The sequence below is a fragment of the Phaethon aethereus genome (genome assembly GCF_964289735.1).
Source record: "Phaethon aethereus genome assembly, chromosome: 13".
In the NCBI taxonomy this organism is placed as follows: Eukaryota; Metazoa; Chordata; class Aves; order Phaethontiformes; family Phaethontidae; genus Phaethon; species Phaethon aethereus.
This window is the reverse complement of record NC_138589.1, coordinates 5,776,219-5,796,408: the sequence shown is the minus strand read 5'-3', so window position 1 is coordinate 5,796,408 and position 20,190 is coordinate 5,776,219.

The following is a 20,190-nucleotide window of genomic DNA, read 5'->3' as shown; positions in this document are numbered from 1 at the left end:
GGAGGGGCACGGGGGAGAGAGAAAGGGGAGAGAATTAGAACATTTCGGTATAGGTACAAGAAAAATTGCAATATTCTGTCAAGGAAAGAAGCTTTTCCTAGTGTTAAACTGCGCTACACAATCTAGGAAAGGGAAGGGTTTGTCTTTCAAAGGGGATTTTAAGCAAATTGTGCTGACACCACAATTCCTCTTTATACAATTCAAGGGTGGTTTCTGAACACATAAATTATTTAATGTTAGGATTTTGAGATGTCTGAGATTTTCTTAGATACTCAAAGTGCAGGATGACAGCCCCAGAAACAAACTGAACTGATGACAGAAGCAAGAGAGAAGTTAATTTCTTCCTTTGGGACACTGAGGCCTATTAGAAATCTTTTCCTAACTTTTGTTAGAACTAAAGCAAACTAAAATATTATATACTCACACTAGACATAAAAATTATTCTAAACGTCTACAAAAGACAAAATACAAAGACTACAAAATGAAGTCATAACAAGAAATGATTTGTTCAGAAGGTTCGCAATGAACCAGGGAGCCCAGAGGCTAGGCCTCTCCGCACACTGAGTGTCACTCACGCCAGCCGCGACATCTTCCTGTTCTTTAATCAGTTTATATTCATTATGCTTGTTTTTGAAGTAACACTGGGTAGAAACATGGGTTAAACCCTGTGCTGTGTTTCTAGGCAGTATGTCACCTAATAAATTCATAGCTGGCATGGATAGCCATACATCACCTTTTGTCTGACATAGGACCCAGGTCACCCATTCAGCGTAAGACCACATTCGCCTCAGATGGTGTTAAAAAAAAAAAAAAAAAAAAATTTCCACTCTAGGATCATTAACTCCTTTCCTAATCCCTATACCAGCTTTGGCACTGGAACAGGAGTGAATGGTTCCCAGCAACATTACTGTTCAAAATTTAGTTTCCCTTAAACTGTTCATTGTAATACTTCAACACCCATGAATAACAAACTTAATTACACACCTAAGACAGCCACGTAATTCATTATAGCTCTTCCGTTAGGAGATGAGGTATGTTGTTATTTACTGGAAAACACTCACAGTGACAAGTCAAAATATGCAGAACTCACCTGCTCAGTTCAGATACAGCACTCAGACCAGATTCATCCCAAGTTCCTCTGAAGACTACCTCACCATGCTCACGAGAGCTACAGGACATATGCAGTACAGGACATATGCAGTAATCCATGGTATGAGATGAAACGAGGTAAATATTAAACAGTTTCCACCACATTATTCTCCTGCAGAATCCAAATGACCCATTTAGTATATAGCGTGTTTAGTAATCAGAGAAAGAGGAACACGTTTCAATATTTTCTTCTCTTCCTCATTCATTGCAGAAGCCCTTACACTATTTACTTCACACCATATAAACCCTGCACTGATTAGAGAAGTATTAATATTGTAGCCTTCTTGCCTATATAATTTATAAACCAAGTACCAGAATACCTCAAAACCTCCAAAACAATTGTTTTTCAAACTCCTTCATTTTACATGTAAGAAAAGCAAGACAAAGAAAAGCAACTTGCCTTAAAACACACAGCAAATCAGTGGTGGACTCAAGATTACACCTTGAGACCACCTTACTCACAAATGCAATACTTATTGATTCAGACTGTATCACGTCTGTAATAAAGGACAAGAAATTAACAGCTTCTATATACTTCACATTTACTTCTAAGTACTTGCCATTCCACCAGTAACAATACAGCTTCCTCAAGTGATACCTGCCTGAATTTGCAGAATCTGCAATACTCGATCTATACAAATTTAGCCTCTATTTAAAAAGAACGTGGAACTCTAAACTTCCACAAAAGCAATCGGCAGCATTAAGAATGATGAGGATAGTGCCACCAATATTTACAGTGAATCATGCATTCACAGCCCATTCTAAAACCAGTAAACAGGCTAAATAAAGAGTTCATCTTTTCCTCCATGAACCTTTAAATTAAGGGGGACCAGATCCAAATGGCCTCAATTTTTGTGCTGTGTCAGGAAAGAGTGAAGCTACATTTGTAAATCCCAGAGAGAAAGCTAAGCATGAGGATCTCAGAGGTAATAGGAGTATTTGGATTGTGTTGAAGGGCATTACAGAGCAATTATGATCAGATTTTGGCCATGAATTATTTGCATTGACTGTATGTAATAGATGGAATTTGGAAAGGAGCTGTGTATAGTGAGGACCCAAGTAGTATGAAATGAGCCACACTTAAATGAGATAAAAATAATAGCTAATGAAGAAAACTTGAGAAGAACAAAGTCAGAAAGAATGCAAACAGGGCTGGGTGAAATATAATAAAATATACTACTGAACAAAGTGGACAATATGAAGAAAAAAAGTTCTCAGGGAAAGAAAAACACACACTTGTAGCAGTGAGGACCACAAGATCAACATAGGAGATAGAACTACCACAGAACCACCATAGGAAAGAAAATAATTTATTGAACTAATGATTATAGATTACTAAAAAGCTCAAATCATTGTCCATAAAGGAGTTCCACAAAGGAACCAGCAGACACATAACTTCCAGAGAACGAGAAGGTAGCCCAGAGATCTTGAAAAAACCAGAAAAAATTTGAACAACTTTGAAAAGAGAAAGGTCACATAAAACATATACAACAAGTTTACCTAGAAGCATAGAAAGAAATTTTATAACTATTTGGTATAAAACTTTTCATTGATGAGATTAGAGCTGGTTGTAACACGAGAAACACTTTTATTGTACGCTGTCCCCTTTTCAGCTTAAATTCCAAAAAACCTGACTTCCTTCTTTTCTTGCCTTACTAACCAGGGCTAATTTACATGCTTTCAGGATAGATGGTTTAAAAAGTATAAGTGAAATAGTAACCAAAAGTCATGAAATCAAAATAATATGTCTAAACAAATAACTAAGTTGTAATCTTGAGCCAACAAGTTGAGGGTTTACCTTCAAGAGTAAAAACAGAAGCACTTTCCACAAACCACCTGAAAAAAGTAAATTTTAATTGAGGGGAGACAGCAGAAGCAATTTCAGTTGCATGGATCTTAGAAAGGTCACTAAGTCTGTGCTTCCCCCTCCATTCCCTTTCTGCCCTTCTTTCAGTCTTTTATTTCCCTCTGCAGCACACAGTTGAAAAGAGCATTTGGTCTGAAGTCATTAAGTACGGTATTGGGGCAAGCCACATATGTGGATAGGGAACTGGCTTAAATGTCACAGACAGAAGCTGTTTATGAGACAGAACAGTTTGGGAGAGAGGGATTAGTGGAATGCCATAAGAATCAGTATTAGGCCCATTTTTGTTCATTTTATATATCGGTGACCTAGGACATGAAATATGTATGAAGGTGAAGAAATTTGCTGATGAAACAAAACCAGAGAACGGAGCTTGTAAAGACAAAAAGAGAATGGCAATAAAATTCTGAATGACAAATAGACTAGGATCACAGGCTGATACTGTTAGTGGTTTCACTGGCATCTGCAATTCATTGTAAAGAAAGATAAGGTTATGAGATGACAAAAAAAAAAAAAAAAGGTAGTATTCTCTCAATGGCCATATGCCACAGAACATTTAACTGGAGTTGAATATGGTCCTGGTACTGGAAAGAACTTTAAAACCATCTGCATGAGTATTAACAGTATTTAAATTAATAAGGCGAGAGAGATTCCAGGATAGATATGGTAAACAAAAGACCTGGAATAAATCATTCTAATACTACATAGGGGACTTGAAGCCACATTTGGAATGCAGCCATGGTTCTTGTCCCTTTAGTATAAGAAGATTATTGTAAGAGTGAAGATATTAAAAGGGCAATCAGAATGTTACAGAAACTCTAAAAATTTATTTCACAAAGGAGTGAGCAGCTAGTATTCTTTGAAAAATGATCCTAGGAGATGAAAATATTTTTGAAATATACAGAATATTGAGAACATAATGGAAAGAATACATCCACCTAGTGAAAGAAGTATAGTGTGTTGAAGGGAATTTCAGAGAGCTATTTGCCTCAATAAATATATTTACCGATTACATAAAGCGGAGAGAGAAAAACCTAAGTATCATGATGACCAGCATTCTCAGAATGGCTATATCAACTGATGGTCAGAAGTGCTGCGTGTCATACAGTGGTACTGCTGCATCAAAAGTAATTTCAGATCATGGTATATGGGTGACCTGGCAGATGGTCAGCATCACAGTTACCCAGAGGGGAAAAAAAAAAAAAAAATTTGAGACATCAGAATTACTAACTTACCTACTCCTACTGCATGCTTGTCCAAGCCCATAATAATGGCACAAATTCTCCATGAACAAGGCCCTGTTAAGGAGTTTGTGAAATTGCAAGCAACTATGACTCAAATAACGTACCATGTCACAGCACATCCTTTTAAATCATACATTATTCCACAAGAACTACACAATATGCCAGGCCATCACTCATTTCCTCGGCTTGCTGGCTGTCTTTGTAAGATACTCTTGGTTATTTTATCCAGGTCTGGTTGAACCCTCCTTGGAAATGAGCAAAAATTCTTACCGACTTCAGAGAAAAACAGATTGACCCTCAGCATATTCTCAATATATGGAATGTCTTCAGAATTACCACATGGCATGACTGTTTTAAGTGACCAGATCTATAAAACTTTATATGGTTTCTGATGCAATGCTGCTAATTTTTTTTAATTTACTATTTTTGTAGTCTGAATGGTCTTTTCATACCAGCCTTAGTAACTACCAAAACCAGCTTAATATTATTATTAGTATTGTCAACTTTCATTATGTTTGAGAATCCAACAAGAGATAATTTTAAATACATTTGCACCAAAATTAAAATCACAAATTGTAAAATTAATCCTAGAAGTGTCAGTTGTAATGTAAGGTAATTTCAGTCTCCTTAAAGTGACTCTTTATTAACTGCTATAGATTGGAATCCCCCCCCCAATATAATTTAAATACCACACTAGCTACCAACCAAAGTGAATTGGGAGAGATGAGTTCACTTGATTTGATAACCACCTGCAAATATACAGGTTGTGTTCCTGCCCTCTGCATTACTTACCCAAACATGACTGGCTCCCATTAGCTCTAATACGGTCTCTTTTTGTTAGCTTCTATCTTTTATTGTATTTCCTAGTTAGAACACAAAAAGTTTAGGGTATAAACCTCTTAAATCAACATGCTAGATGAGACAAGCATACGTATTTGGATTTTGGGGGGGTGTGTGGACATGCACACATGTGTGATGATCAGTATGTTGGAACAGATGCAGAAACTTTTTAAAAAACAGAATCAATTGACCAATCACAGTTGGTATTCAGACTACCTATGTATGGGACCCGCTTAGAGAGAGAAGAATTCTTAGTAGAACAGGATAGTAACAATTTTAGTAATTCCAAAAAACAAACAAAATAGAAGAAAACCAAGCCAATGACCTTATCTAAGGCCTAAGAAATACTTGCTATGTAAAAATTGTATAGCAGTGGTAAACTGAACTTGCTCAATGGTATTGCCCATTACAGAGGATCACATTATTCCCTAAATAAGCTACTCAGTTGTACTCCGAAGGAGCAAGAATATTTTGCTATCACTGATTCTCATTTATATTGCAGTTCTGTTATGATTCTTGCACAATTACAGCATTATTTAACAAGTTAGTTACTGCAATGCCTGCCTGCCTTTCTATATAGAGTTTGGATTTCCAAGTGAGAGTTATAAATATTATCTATCTGATAAACAGAATCATGTGATAATACCTTGTAGCATTACCTCTGGCTTTGTAAAATAATTTAAATCAGTAGAGTATCAGGGCTTTAAGTAGTGGAATGGATGAGGTCCTTCTAAAGAATGCATTTCGTGTGCATTTGTGCTCTTAAGCATGGACATTACTGCATTACATACGTGCCTAAAAGGGAATTAAAAGAAGGCTTCCTTACAGTCTAGAGTGATTTCTGCTCGCTTTGCATTGTCATAAATTCTTCATAAAGTGCAAAGGTTTGGAGATTCATTAAGTTTACTGATATTTGTCCACATGTAAACTTATAAAAATCCTGCCTACTGTGTCAGTAGGGAGAAAGTATCGCTACTGATTGCAAATAACTTTATACAGATGTTTGCTTTCAGGCAAGCAAGCCTAAGAGACTAGAGCAGAGCATAATGATACAGACCAGACTTGTCAAAAACCAATTCAGTCGTTTTTGATCAGAAAGTAGATGACAACTGATGACTTTATGCAAGCTGTTCTGAAACGCATCATGAGATGCCAAATAAAGTACAAAAGGAATGTTTCCAAAAAATAGAGTACATGCCCTGAAAACCTTTGCAGTTTTAACACAGATGTTATTTTCATCTTTTCAGTCTTCCTTGCAGTTTACTTACAGTTCCTGCAAGACAGCAAAAAACTACTCAATCTTTTGCAGCAGATCCTGAAGTGAATAAGCCATTTCCCTGGCTCTCTGCCTATGTATTACAGCCTTCAAATATTTTAAATGCCTATCATCATGGGTATCAACTTCAAAGTATTCATTATCTGATTAATTTCTAAATGGACAAACCTTCATATTTGTCTTAAGTCTCTAAAAAACAAACAAAAAACAAAACAAGCAAAAAAAACCCCCACAAAACACATCCCACCCTAATATCTGCCTTTAGTTTCCTCCCTTTAACTGCTGCTCCTGCTCTCTCGTTTCTTCTCTCTCCATAAGCGAGTAATAGCTTCTCAGTAACTCCCTCACCTTTTCCCTGTACCATGCAGGTGGGGCAGGGGAGCGCAGTGCAAGATTGCAAAAGGAGCTGCCCTCTTTAGGTGCAGCATCAGGCTGCTGAGGGATATGTTTGCCTTTATCCTACTTCACCAGCCTTGGACCACAAGACTGGATCTGGACTGAAGGAGAGAGAAGTTCATTGCTCCACTGCCTTATTGCTTTCTACAGAAGTCACAGCAGCACCTCCTTTTTCCCCTGTCCTCATGTTGTTGCTGCCTCATCCTACAGCTTGTTTTCCTCCAATTTCTTTAAGAGACGTCTGAACGTCAAACCTGCAAACCCCTGGTGGCACAGCTGTCTCCTTCCCCTCATTAAGTCATCCATGAGTTCTTCTACAGATAACTCTTATGTACATGTCCTTGCAATGAACTGCACACAACCAAGAAAAGTTTCATACCTCACACATGAAAATTCTTAGCTAAAGCAAGTGATTTTTTTTTCTTTTAGGGAGAAAAAATGTATTTTGTCAGCTTAAGGATGACTTTACAAGATACCGTTTAATCCTCTACAGTAGAGAGAAATAGCACAAATCTGTTCCATATTACAGTTACAAGAAGACTGTCACCTCTTAACAGAAATTCAAGTTTTACCTAGGATTCACTAAACATTACAAGAAAGATCTGCCAACAGGAAAGTGACTTGCCTTACAAATACGGTCCACAGTGCTGCAGGGCTAATAAAATTACCCTCCACATAAAGGCCAGTATTGACCCCGATGCTAAAAGTGACACCACTGAAAAGCAAGCAACATCTGAAAGGTAAGAGAAGAAAAGACAAAACCCACTGAAACATGTTCATTTACTGACTGTTTTGCACCATTTCCAGAGATAATCCTCATGTCAGAGTTAACTAGTCAACTAGCTATTAGTCAGCTGGAAGCAATTTTAGCTGCTTTCAGTATCCTTGATAAACTAGTGATTCAGTATGCCAGTGTATGAGTGATGAATTTCAGTAGTTTCAGAATGAATCCTACAGTATATTATACATGTCATAACAATCCCACACTCTCCAGAAGTTAGTAGTCATGGAATATATCACACAGTTTGACAAGCAAATCTCTCAACAAGATCTACGTTTATCTCCTATGACCTACAAAGCAACTCTTATCACAACAAATGGAGCAAGCCCAGCACATCTTAACGTAAAGACAGATTGAGACAAATCTATGTACTTTAAAGAACAGCCTCAGAGGACTATCAAAGTAAGCTAAAGATATATGTGCTCTCCCACAGCAAGATTTTTAAATCTATCTTAACTCAAACTAATATGTTCACAGCTGGGGGGGGAAGGAAGAAAAAAAAAGCCTGAAAAGTGCCAGGAACTAATTAGGAAACAGATAAGACCTGAGGTCTTCCATTCCATGTATTGTACTAAATAGCATCCTAACAGCGTGTTATGGTCAACTGTAACCTCTGCCAGAAGTAACCAAGGAAAGCACTTATCTAAGCGCATATGGGGGGGGGGGGGGGGGCGGTGTGAGGCAGCAAAGGAAAGGGACTCAAACCCAAACTCAGAAAACTTGCAGAGCTAGCTGCAACAAGCCTCCAAAAGATACAGCTGTTTGGAGAAACAGCTTATACATATTTATTGAAACATTTTCTTGGTCTGAAAATCACCATGAAGACGGAGCAGATTCTCATACAGTGCTAAGAATAGGGCAGCAATCAATATGGATCAGGGTGCAGTGGTGGTAACGTATACCAAGTCAAGATTCACGTTTCGGTAACTTGTGGATCTTTGCTAAGTCTTGTTTATGAGGTCTGAAAGACTTAGCAACGCTTAGGCAGTCAGTCTCAAGTAGGCAGCAGCTATGTCTACACTAGTCCGAAAGATCAGCGTTTTGGAAAGATTGTAAATGGAGCAAACATCTGCTTCTATATCCACCTCAAGAAGGCACAAAACCAGCCTGTCTGGCAGCACGGTAACCCACTTGGTATGCACATCTCTGGGCAACAGACTCCAGTTGCCATTGTGTAAGACTTCTGCCTCGGATGAGTGTGCTGTTGAGAGCAGCCTCGAAAGAGATGTTTGAAATATGGGGTTGAGACTGGCCAGAAAACCTCAAAGCAGCAGCATTGCAGGGTGACTTTTTGTTTACTTGCAGCACTGCATTGCAAGCTTTCTTTGCAGATCTCTGAATGGCAACATGTTGGGTTTTTTTTAATAACCTCGAAAATTAATACTGTGCATGCCTTTTTAGAGCTATCTTTGAAAACTGCCCAGAAACTTTGTTGATATAGAGCACGTACATCACTAAGACATGATCCAAATTCTTTGAAGTCAAGACATGCATAACCCCCTGTAGTATTTTGTCTATGTGTTTTACAGAGCATTAACTGCTACCTGTTCATTTGCAAGATAAAAATTACTGGATTTAACTTACAGAATCACATATAGTACCTATCTCCATCCATGCTCCAATACCACTACTGGCAACTGAAAATATTCTGATTATTTTCCATAGGAATTTGAGGATGTCTAGATGAAAGGATCATGCACTCATTTCTTGCTAAAAATCAATGAGAATTTAGAAACTACCTGCCTTTAAAAAGTGCAAGATTGTCTTGATTATCAAGAATTTCTTATCACTGATATATGAAGGCTATTAATGAGTGGCTCAGAACAAAATCAGCAGAAAGAGTTGTGAGATTTTGTTTTTCTTAGTGTCAGCTACAGTACTTTTTTGGTCAGTTCTTCCTTAGGTTACCACCCTCACTTTATTATTTATTTACTCTACAAAATTACTTAAAGCTTGCAGGGTAGTCTGAATTAATTAATTTGTATGTGTATAAATAATGAATATACTAGTGACAGAATATAGACCAAAATACTGTTAAAATGTTCTGATGTCTGCTTGGTAATGAGTAATTAAATTAGCCACTGTATGATTGGTTACACCATAATTAGGTTTTGGTTGGTTGAGAGGGTTTTTGTGGGTTTGAGTTTTTTGGGTTTTTTGTTTCATTTTTTTTTTAAACTTTAAAAAAACCCAGTTAGATGAAAATAGATTACAGCACTGCAGCTGTACTGGAATAGAGAGGAGAAAGAGGGATGTCTTCATGCAAATTCACTAGCAGAGGGAACAGTTTTCAATAACTTAAAACCCAGCTGCACAGCTAATTTGCCAAAACACTGGGGTTTTTTTCTTTTAAAAAAGAAAAAATAAATAAAAAATACTCCGTTTTATAGCCATATGTGACCGTCTCCCAACTTCTATCTGCCTGATAGTCTGGAATGGGATGCTACTGTCTCTGTGCATTTATCTATTTAGATGAAGTGGAAAAAAGTCAAACCACAACAAAGATGGAGTGGAAATGTGTGTGGATCCATGTGTAATTCAGGACATGATGCCACAGACAGGAAGAGAAAAAAAGAGATATTGATGTAGCAGAAGAAAAATGAAGGAAGATGGTTGCAAATATATTTCTGGAGGGTAAGGGGAAAGAGACAGAGATTGCTCATTTTTTGGCCTAATGAATAAATCATTTTCGTTTCCCCCCTCCCCTTATGCACCTGCTGCTTTGAAAGCCCCTTCCACAACCAACAACTGAACAGCAAATGCTGCACAATGACTCAAATGTTGCTGGAGCCATGCCAGCAAAAATTACCACTCTTCAACCAAGATAAACATCATATTACTTCATTACCCTTTTAAAACATATGCAAATTAAATCCATTATTCTTTTTTCTTACAGAAATGAAGTTCCTTTGGCTGGAATTCAACAGCTCCCTTTGTCATCGTTGACCATGAATGGATGAACTTCATGTAGATGATGCCCATTTCCCATCTTTGAATCAAACATTAATACCATTTGACAGTAATAAATAACATTTATCACAATAGGGATCTACTAATGATTTTCCCACTAAGCTGGCTCATCAGAACCTATCAGCTGACAACTGCATAAATGAGATTAGCATAACAGCTGCCTATGACAAATGTATCTAAATCATTTTAATGCCAGCTAGCTCTTTGATCTCCCTATCACGTTGTTGCCAAAACTAAATCCATTTCTTCAAGATACATGTTGTTTATTGCAGATACATGTGTATATTCCACACCATTATGTACTCTAGAGATTTCAGTAATTAAAAGAATTAAAAATAGTGATTGGATACCGCCACTATAATGTAAACTTGCAAGACTACACTTCAGAATAGCATTCCACTGCCTGCTTAATTCCCCTCCTCCCAGCCCAAATTGTAGGATTCAGTGTTTAATAGCTGTGCGGTTCTCTGGCACAAAATACATGTTTTAATGTAAATATGTGTATTAGCTTCTCTCTGCAAGTATTGCTTACAGAAGCACCACTTTCATACAATTTAAATTAATTCCCAGTAATATGGGACTTGGTTCCATGCACACATCAAAGCAGCGCATCATTTTGTTTGTATAAATGCAAGAGTGACAGGGAAAGAAAAACTCAGTGGTAGAGCAATGTATTTGTGTTTTAATTATTATTACAAGGGAGGCCTATGAGAGTGTCATACAAACTCACGAAAACAGATTTCAGCCCAAACCCAAACAAAGCCAACAGCTCTCTTTGTATCTCTAGAAGAGTTTTTAAAAGCACTTTAGCTTCTAAATACTTCTTAAGATGAAAGTCAATGCACCCCTCTACCTAAATTCAGACTGTCAGTTCTTCAGGTCCTTAAGGATGAAGATTACTTCCTTGATATCTAAAAGACAGAGGAAAAGATGCCCTCAGGTGCTTCAGAAAATTCCGGTAAGAGTCACAACTCTTAGATTAACCCATGGTGCTTCAGAAACTAACAAACCGGACAAAACATAGCACAGGAAAGAGCGAAAGGAAAAAAAAAAAAAAAAAGAAAGAAAGAAAAAAGAAAAAAAAAAAAGGAGGAAAAAGAAAAAAGTACTAAAAATGGAGTTTTGCCCAGAATTTTCCCCAAGCTATTTTATGGCACATTAAATTATAACTTCCAAAAATATTTGTTTTCTTAACTAAAGATATTTTAAAAATATGTCTATTTGGCTCTGTTGGTTCCTAGATATCTCCATTGATTTACTTAGGCGTGGATTAAGCTTTTGATGACTTCACATATGAAGTAATATCAGACAGGCCTACACTTGAGTGCCCTGGATATAAAACCAAAGTGTGTGTGTACCTTTCCTGGACTGTGTATCTTCACACGCATCTATTCTGTAGTTTTGTAGAGATTAGCATTTGTTTTCCCATTAGTGTTTTAAGGCAAGTTCTAAACAGAAAAAATAATTTTTTTTATACGTGAACCATCTTAATGGCTACTCTGAAGAGATAGAAGGCAAACTAGGTATCCGTGCTGCATTTAAAATTAAAAACCACATCCATCTACCCAGTTGGCTAAGTAAATTCTGGAACCTGAATCTTTTGACTTCCACTGAGAACCGATATCAAGTGGCACCAGAGCTCAGTTCTCCCAGAAGTAGCATCAATCCATAGTGGAACAGGTTTCTAAATTAATGTTTCTAAATTAAAAGTTTGAACGGTTTTGCATAAGCATGGGAAACGTGCAAGTATGAGAACTAATGAGATTGCAGGCTGAGAACCGTTAAAAGTATTCCACTTATAGTGCTCTGTAGCAAATATCTTTTCCTCAGTGCTGTTACATTCCCAAGCATTTTGTTCTTTCTTGCATGTCAATTAAAATTCATGGGATGTTTTCTCCACATATTTTTCAAGTCTGCCTGCATTTTCCATATCTTAGAAAAATTTATGGCCATTATTTTTCATGTAAAATGAACAGAATGTATGGTCTTTTGTCCAAGCCTTTTGTCTTGTGAAGCAGGCCATTTTTCATGGATGAAACTGAGGCACACACTTCCAGTTCTGACAGCATTTCTTATCATTCCCCCCAGTTAGCATTGTCACCTTTCATTATTTAATTTTGAAGTACAAGGAAAGCTGATTTATACCCACAATGTATAATTACAGGCAGATAGAGGCCTTGGAAAGTAGAAACACTGAATTAGGGCTGTAGTAAGTGCCTCTTTCACTTCCTGTGAAAAGTCCTCTCTGTGCCACCAGCTAAAAACAAAAAGCCAAACAATTTAAACTAAATGAATTCATGCTGTTGTAAGCACTGAGTTAATGAAAGTGAACACAAAACTAATAAAGCACATTGGTTGTGGTTGCAAGGTAATTTAAAATGTTTTCAAGCACAAATGATGAAATGTGCTTGTATTAATCAAAATCATCTTTGAATGTGCCCATGGTCAAAAAGGCTTTTTTTTTTTAAAACCTCCACTTCACTTGAAATCACTTTGACACAAGTCCAGTCTGCATTTTGAAGAAAAGCGCTTTCTGCAGTTCTTTCATATGATAATGTACAGTATATTTTCAGCTGCCTTTTTAAAGTTTAAACAAATGGAAGGGTTATTAAGAAGATATCATAATTACATGCAGCTATTTTACTAGCTCTTATCTGAAGCAAAAGCAAGCAATTAGCTGAGAACATAAATTCATTCAAGACACTTACTGAACAGGAGGGAATAGACCAGTGGGAGAAAATAGGCCTATTTTACTGTTTCATCTTCCCTGTAGAAAGACAGTAAACTTATTCTAGTAGGTTTAAGACCACCTACGAAATAGCTTTTATATTTGAATAATTAACTAATATTTCAGAAGGCTTTAAGACTGTTTAGCAAATGGCTAAACATACCAAAAAAAAGTCACCCTCGTAGTCTTAGGTGCAGGACAGCCGCTTTGACAAATACTAAGGAGATACTGTTGTAATAGCTAGAAAAACCATTACTGGTGCAAGTAGTCACTGGTTCAGTTCCAGCAGAAACATAAGCCCACTGCTGTCTTAAAACCCCATTTTACTTTCAAATTATCAATCACTGCAACGTAATCACTAATAAATCAAAATAATGAGATTTTTGCTTCATGCTGAATGCAAACACCAAATGGAAAATATTAGTGCTTATTCTGTTTGATTCTTCTCTGCTTTTTAAGCATTCCGTTCTCTAGAGTGCCGATCCCCCATCCCCAAGCACACAAAACATTTCACGTATGTTCAACATTAAGCGCACGAATAGTTGTATAGAAGACTATGGAAACATTCACAAGCTTTAAGGTTAAGCACCTGCTTGAAGGTGACAGCATGGAAGGGATGACTTCAGATCTACAGCTGCCACTTGAGTTGTCACAACGACGGTGATGACATGCACCAGAACATGATTCCCAACCACAGCAATCACTCCCAGCACGTCAGAAACATCTACCCAGATGAAACTCCACTGAGAGGAGGCAGCTGTCCAGATTTAAGGCGCACAGGGGCCTGGACAAATTGCTGACCTCCAAGGGGAAGGAGCTGAAGAGGGCAGAAGGGAGAAGACTGCACAGCAGCAGAGAGGATGAACAGGTTCTTTGTGGGGACACTACTTCTCTATTTCAAACTTGATGCTTAGGACATCAACATTTCTGTCATGAGGAAAAGCTTTATTTAAGACGGGGAGGGTTATTTTCAAGGGTTACTCCATTATAGTTAGATTCCAGAATGACTTTAATCCTTCACTGGAGTTCCTAGATCATCCGAGATAATTCTTCAGGTTCAGGAAAATGATCACTTTGGTAATAGGGAGCTCGCAGGATTCATTTTTAAGTCCTGGGAATCCAAATGCAGTTAATACGTAATGGTTACTTTGTATCCTAGCTTTACTTTTTATATCCCCATTTGATGAAAGCCAATTAAAAATAATTCAAAACATACACAGTAAAAGCATTCATGCCTCCACTTTTGTTATGGGGGTAACCAGGAAAGAAAAAAAAAAAAAAAAAAGTAAGAGAGTACTGAAAACAAGGTTTTTCCACTTATACTGAGAGTATATGCATAGAAATTTCTCACATATTTAAGACAATACCTACATGCAAATCCTCTTTCTCTAGAAAGAATGCTGGAATACTTGTGCTGAAATCTGTTAATGTTTGCTAAACTAGTAGAAAAGTAGACCTGTAGAACTGTTTTTCTAGCAGAAGCATTTGGCAGGCACATAGGCAAACTAATATTTCATCTTCCTGCAGTTGTCTTTGCTTCCAAATCTCAGTAATATTAATTCATTTTGGAGAAACAGTCTAATGATATTTTTTTCCTCGTCATCAGTTGGGCTCTGAATGTTTCTTTTAATGAATGCAACATAATTCATGCACAGTCACTACTGAACCCAGCAAATTCATAATTAGTGACAATTTTGCACCTGCTGTTATGGGTAGATGCTGTTCACTTTAATTTAACTTGATACCTTGATTATTCATTGGAAACCGCAGGAGATGCCGGTTATCTTACATGTTTCCTGAAAAGAACATAGCAGTCACAACTGGAAAAATAGAAAAGAGAAATTCATTTTCAAGAATTTTCTAGTAATCAAGACCCCAACCCTGCAACACACACATATTGAGTACCTATGTACACACATTTCATTCATGAACATCACCCTCAAGATGATGGTAGTATTTCATATGCTTAAAATTAAACATGATAATAAGTTAAACCATATTTTTAAGTTAAGCTACTAGCTAAAGTTGGAAATATTATGCATATTTTTATGCAAGAGGCAATCCTGCTGGAATGCGCACCTGACAGTCTCCAATATCAATCCTACTACAAAGACATATTTGAATTTTAAATGAAAAAATGTCATGGGGTACGTGGAAAATTTCTTTGTGATTGAAAGAAGGGACGTATTACACTTGGAAGAATTGAGCACAGTCATGCTGGATGCATGTGTGCACAGATTTCTTCTTCCTACCCCTCCATGTCCTACAATGCTCAAGGGTATTATAGGTATCTGACCATTTAAACATGCTTTTGTTCTCTAAACCTGTCCCCAAATAGACTTACCAGGTGGGTCTTTTTCTATAAGCCTAAGCACAAGCATACTCAAAAAGTAGAGGGAGAAGATAAGTCTCATGTGTGTGGACACACAAAGCTTAACATACCAAAACCAAAACAAATCCTCTGCTACCCCTTCAATACTCCACAAACCCAGAAAGCCAGAGGGCTAGCAAGATTTCTGCACTGGTACTACAAGACGGAACAGACTATATTTGGAGCAGTGTTGATGGGCCTGCTTTATCCTCAGAGAAGAGCTGAAAAGGCACCAGAGATTCTCTTCCCAAGGATGGGCTGGCATGTGGGAGTTTCTAGAGTCAATCCTGGATCAGCCATGAAACTGTGGTACATTTTAACATATGACTCTCTCTCAAGGCATTTTCAATTCTGCCTTATGCTCCAGCATTCAGAAACCTTTACATGCACACGGAGGCCACTACTTGCTGATGATACTAGTGTTTCCTGCCTTATCAAAGCATCTTTTGTTTCCCTCTAGAAGCGAACAACATTGCATGGTATTATTAAAGAATCATCCTTCCCTCCCCACCCCCCACATCCCCCCTCTTTTTTCAAGTTTTTGAAGTTTGGAAGTGCTGCTGCACTTGCTGAACCCTTTAGAAAACCTTGTTCCATTTATATTGTATGACTTTGCCTAGCCAATAATTATCAGAAATTACTTTTCCATTAGGCAAAAAGATTAGAAAAACTAGAAACATTCTTGTCACTTCAGCTCCCGACATTCCCAGACATTATTCCATAGAAAACAAAATATTCAGCACCATTAACTTGAACAGCATCTTGCTACAGAAAAAAAAAAAAAAAAAAAAATTTCTCATAGTGTCCTACTGATGTTAAAGTCTGGTTTCTGCATTCTGAAACATTCCAGTACGATCGCCATAGACGAGAAGCGTATGGTTCTGAATCACCACATTTTCATTCAGTCAAATCACAACCTCGTGCATTTTTTCAGAACTCTAGAATTTCCATCCACATAAATCATTGACTATTGACGTTGAGAGCAAGCAGGACACTGCCTGTTATTTAAGATACTCTTATAGTGCAGAAAATGTGATTTCAGTATTTTAAATCATGACCCTTTCCCAACTACAACCAAAAAGCAGAAGGAACAGAGCGTTTCTACCCTACTTTATCTGGCAGATGGACACATGTGGAACCAAAATAATGCAAGGAATAAGGTGCTCACTTGACAACTGAGCATGATCTTTCAGAATAAAAATTACATTTAAGACTTTTTCTGGGTGTTATGGTAGGGTTTTTATTATAATTAATATGCTAGATGCTCTTCATTCTACTCCAAAATCAAGGCACCAAAATCAACCAACGCAGGACTGATAAGGTTATTCTTTCATTTGACCAAGGAAACCATGCAGTGTATACAGATATTGTTTCAGCTGCACTATTTTGTCTCTTCTCTTCTTTGGGGGATAAAACTCTTCATGACAAGAGATAATGTAATAAACTCTGCAGAGCCAAAAAATACAGAACCAAGTAGATATTTAAAACTAAATCCAATTTTCCTGACTCAGCTTATATCCTTAATAAGCAGTCTAATGACTCTCTAGATGATTGACATTGCAATTATCATAAACTGAGCTCACTGTTAGAATATTCATGGAAAATGCTATCATTTCATAATTATGCAAATATAATAGGAATTAGACAATAAAGAACTGCATATTCAAGAGTTTCTTCAAATACTAAGGAAAAGTATTTAAGTAGATACAGAACTATCAGCATACATGAGCACTCTATGATCTTTTTCATAAATTATCAGTTCTGGGATCTCTAACTTAGAAGAGTATATAATGCCTGAAGAGATAATGGCATCAGCATCAATAATGGACATTCCTCAGGACCACCGCCTCCCAGTAAACTAGTACCAGGAACTTAATGTAGGCCATTAAATTCACCTAGTATGTTATTTTAAACAAAAGGCAATCCTTTCCGTGACAATACAGTCATATGAAGACAAACTGAATTTGTTCTCAACAGCTGTCTATATGTTGCAGGCAGTTACGGAAGCCCTCGTACACCACTGAGATACACACTGTGTATGCTAGAGGGCTACAGAGGTCTTAATATAGAGTGTATTAGCACAAGAGGACATTTACCCTGGGGCTTCTTACAGCCAGAATAAAGTTGAGTTTGGCATGCAAGCTAGGGCCCAGCCAGCTGCTCATGGCAGCTTGCTTTCTTCACCAGCCCTTGTACCAACTTAAACCTCCTCCTGGTCATGAAGACAAGCCATAACATGAGATTTACACTGTAACATATATTCAATAGGTAAATCTAGGTCAAGAATCCTAGATTAGCAATCCTCGTACATATACTCCGATCTATGAAGATGGTTTCTTCTACAAGAAAATGCTCTCTTTAGCAAGAAAAGTCACAGGCACTACAATCAGACAGTCATGATATCCATTGTACGAACTGTGCTTGAGAATTTTACTTTTTTTGCTCAGAACGGTATTTGGGACCTTAATATAACATATTTAGAACTTGATGGAAGAAGGAGCTATGCATACAGGGTATCAATCTAACAAGGAGTCTTGATAGCAGGTTGTGCCTGCATGCTGTCTCAGCATTAGGAATTCAAGTGTCACACAAAGTAAATTTGCATTCTTGAGTATTCCATTTCAATGGGTGACTATAATGAACACAGACTAACAGAATACAAAAGAAAACACTAGAGAACAGGACACTTGCTCTTCAAGCTTCTAATAAATCTATTTAAAAGTGTTTCCTGCTGACTCGAGGACTGATGATGTGGATTAGAATTCAGTTTTACCAGACATCAAAAAAAGCTATGAATGTCACATCTTAAATTCCATCAAGATGCTAAAATTTAAGCTCACTTCATTTCTGATCTGGATTATAGACAATTTGAAAGGATTAAGAAACTCCTCAGGACACAGAGAAATCACCATCTCTGTTGCTGTAGTATAGCCATGAGTATGTCCTCATGAGAAATGTCTCCAGCCATTTTCAATCATGTAAACATGTGTCAATTGTTCAAAGCTACGGGATAAAGAAAAGTTGCTTCTCCTACTTCATCTGTGTTCAGAATGTTGCCACTTTGTCTTTAGAGCTCTGCTGATGCTGCTTTCAGCAAGCCAGGACTCCATTGTTATAGCCTGTCTTTTCATATATGCCTCTAGGGACTGAAAGGATGGTGCAGATGGTAAACAAATGTCCTTTATGGTCTTTGAGCTTAGACCGAGAAATTCAGATTTGCTTTTCATTTCTGGAATGCAACTAAGCAAAGAAACCACTCAGATTTATTATCAAGCTGGTTCCCAGTCCTGTGCAACTCCTCTGTGATTGTATTATCTGGCATAGATATTCCCCCTCAGTCTCAGAAAGCTGACTAACAAGTTTAAAAAAATTCACTAGGTACTTAAATTTCACCAGGGTATTTCATTCTGCTTACATGGTGTAGATACAAGCCAGAGTTCTAATTAATTTAATTTTTAAAACTGGAAGCTTTATATCATACACGTCCTATTCACATAAGGGCCATGGTATACAGCTTCTGAATTTGCATATACCAGTCCAGTTCACAACTTGAGCAAAGACAGAAAAGATGTATGCTTCATTCATTGCATTCTGTAGCTAGCTCATTTGAGACAGTTTATTCCTGATGCTGTTCTCAGTCCTATGAGACATCCAGATCACCTTCAAAGGCAATGAAAAACAACTAGTTTGAATTCTACCAACAACTACATACCTATCTGACCAACATAGATCTAAGTAGTAGCATGCAATTAGAAAGAAATGGAGTTTTTGGTCAAGTATAACATTTTACAGAAAGATATAACAATGAAAAAAGAAAGCACTCAATTCATTTAAACCATCAGTAGCATGATAACTGATTTTAAGTAATTACTACAACATTTTACATGCTTGATACTTGCTATATGGTGTAATAAGAAGCACTGAAATCAAGAAGTTTCCTGGAAGGGTTGCTGATCCTTGTCAACAGAGCGCTGGTATAGAATTCACCTTTAACTCTGCCTTTGGAAAACCATTCATTTCAAACAGATTCACAAATGTAACATGGAGCAAGGTCATGACCCTAGATCCTTGTACTTTAGGATGTGAGAAGGACACAGCCTAGAAAAATAAGACGCATTTGCTGAAAAAAATATTACAACAGTATTCCAGATGCAATGTACATATCCCTGCAGAGTGAATTAGCTTGGTCCCCTTTACCCTTTGCAGTCTTTAGCAGCAGTCCAGAAGCCTACACACAACAGTTAAAAGCTAGAGAAGCTGGAGAAATTACTTTCAGCAGATTTTTTACCTATTTTTCCTCATACGGAATTCCTCCATGAGCCTCTGGAGACTATAAATTTGCACACAGTTGCTCACTGTGCAAAGTTGGTATCATTTGCAATACACACAGCTTTTTGCTTATACGGATTTTCTCTTTTTATATCCAGGTAATCTAGAAGTGTCTTCAGATTAATAAATGTCCAAAACAAACTCCTTTTATTCAGTCATGGCACTGGAGTACTCTTATATGAAAAAATGGTAAGGTTTTCGTTGTACTATTGTTAGCTTTCATCTTATATTTATCACCACAT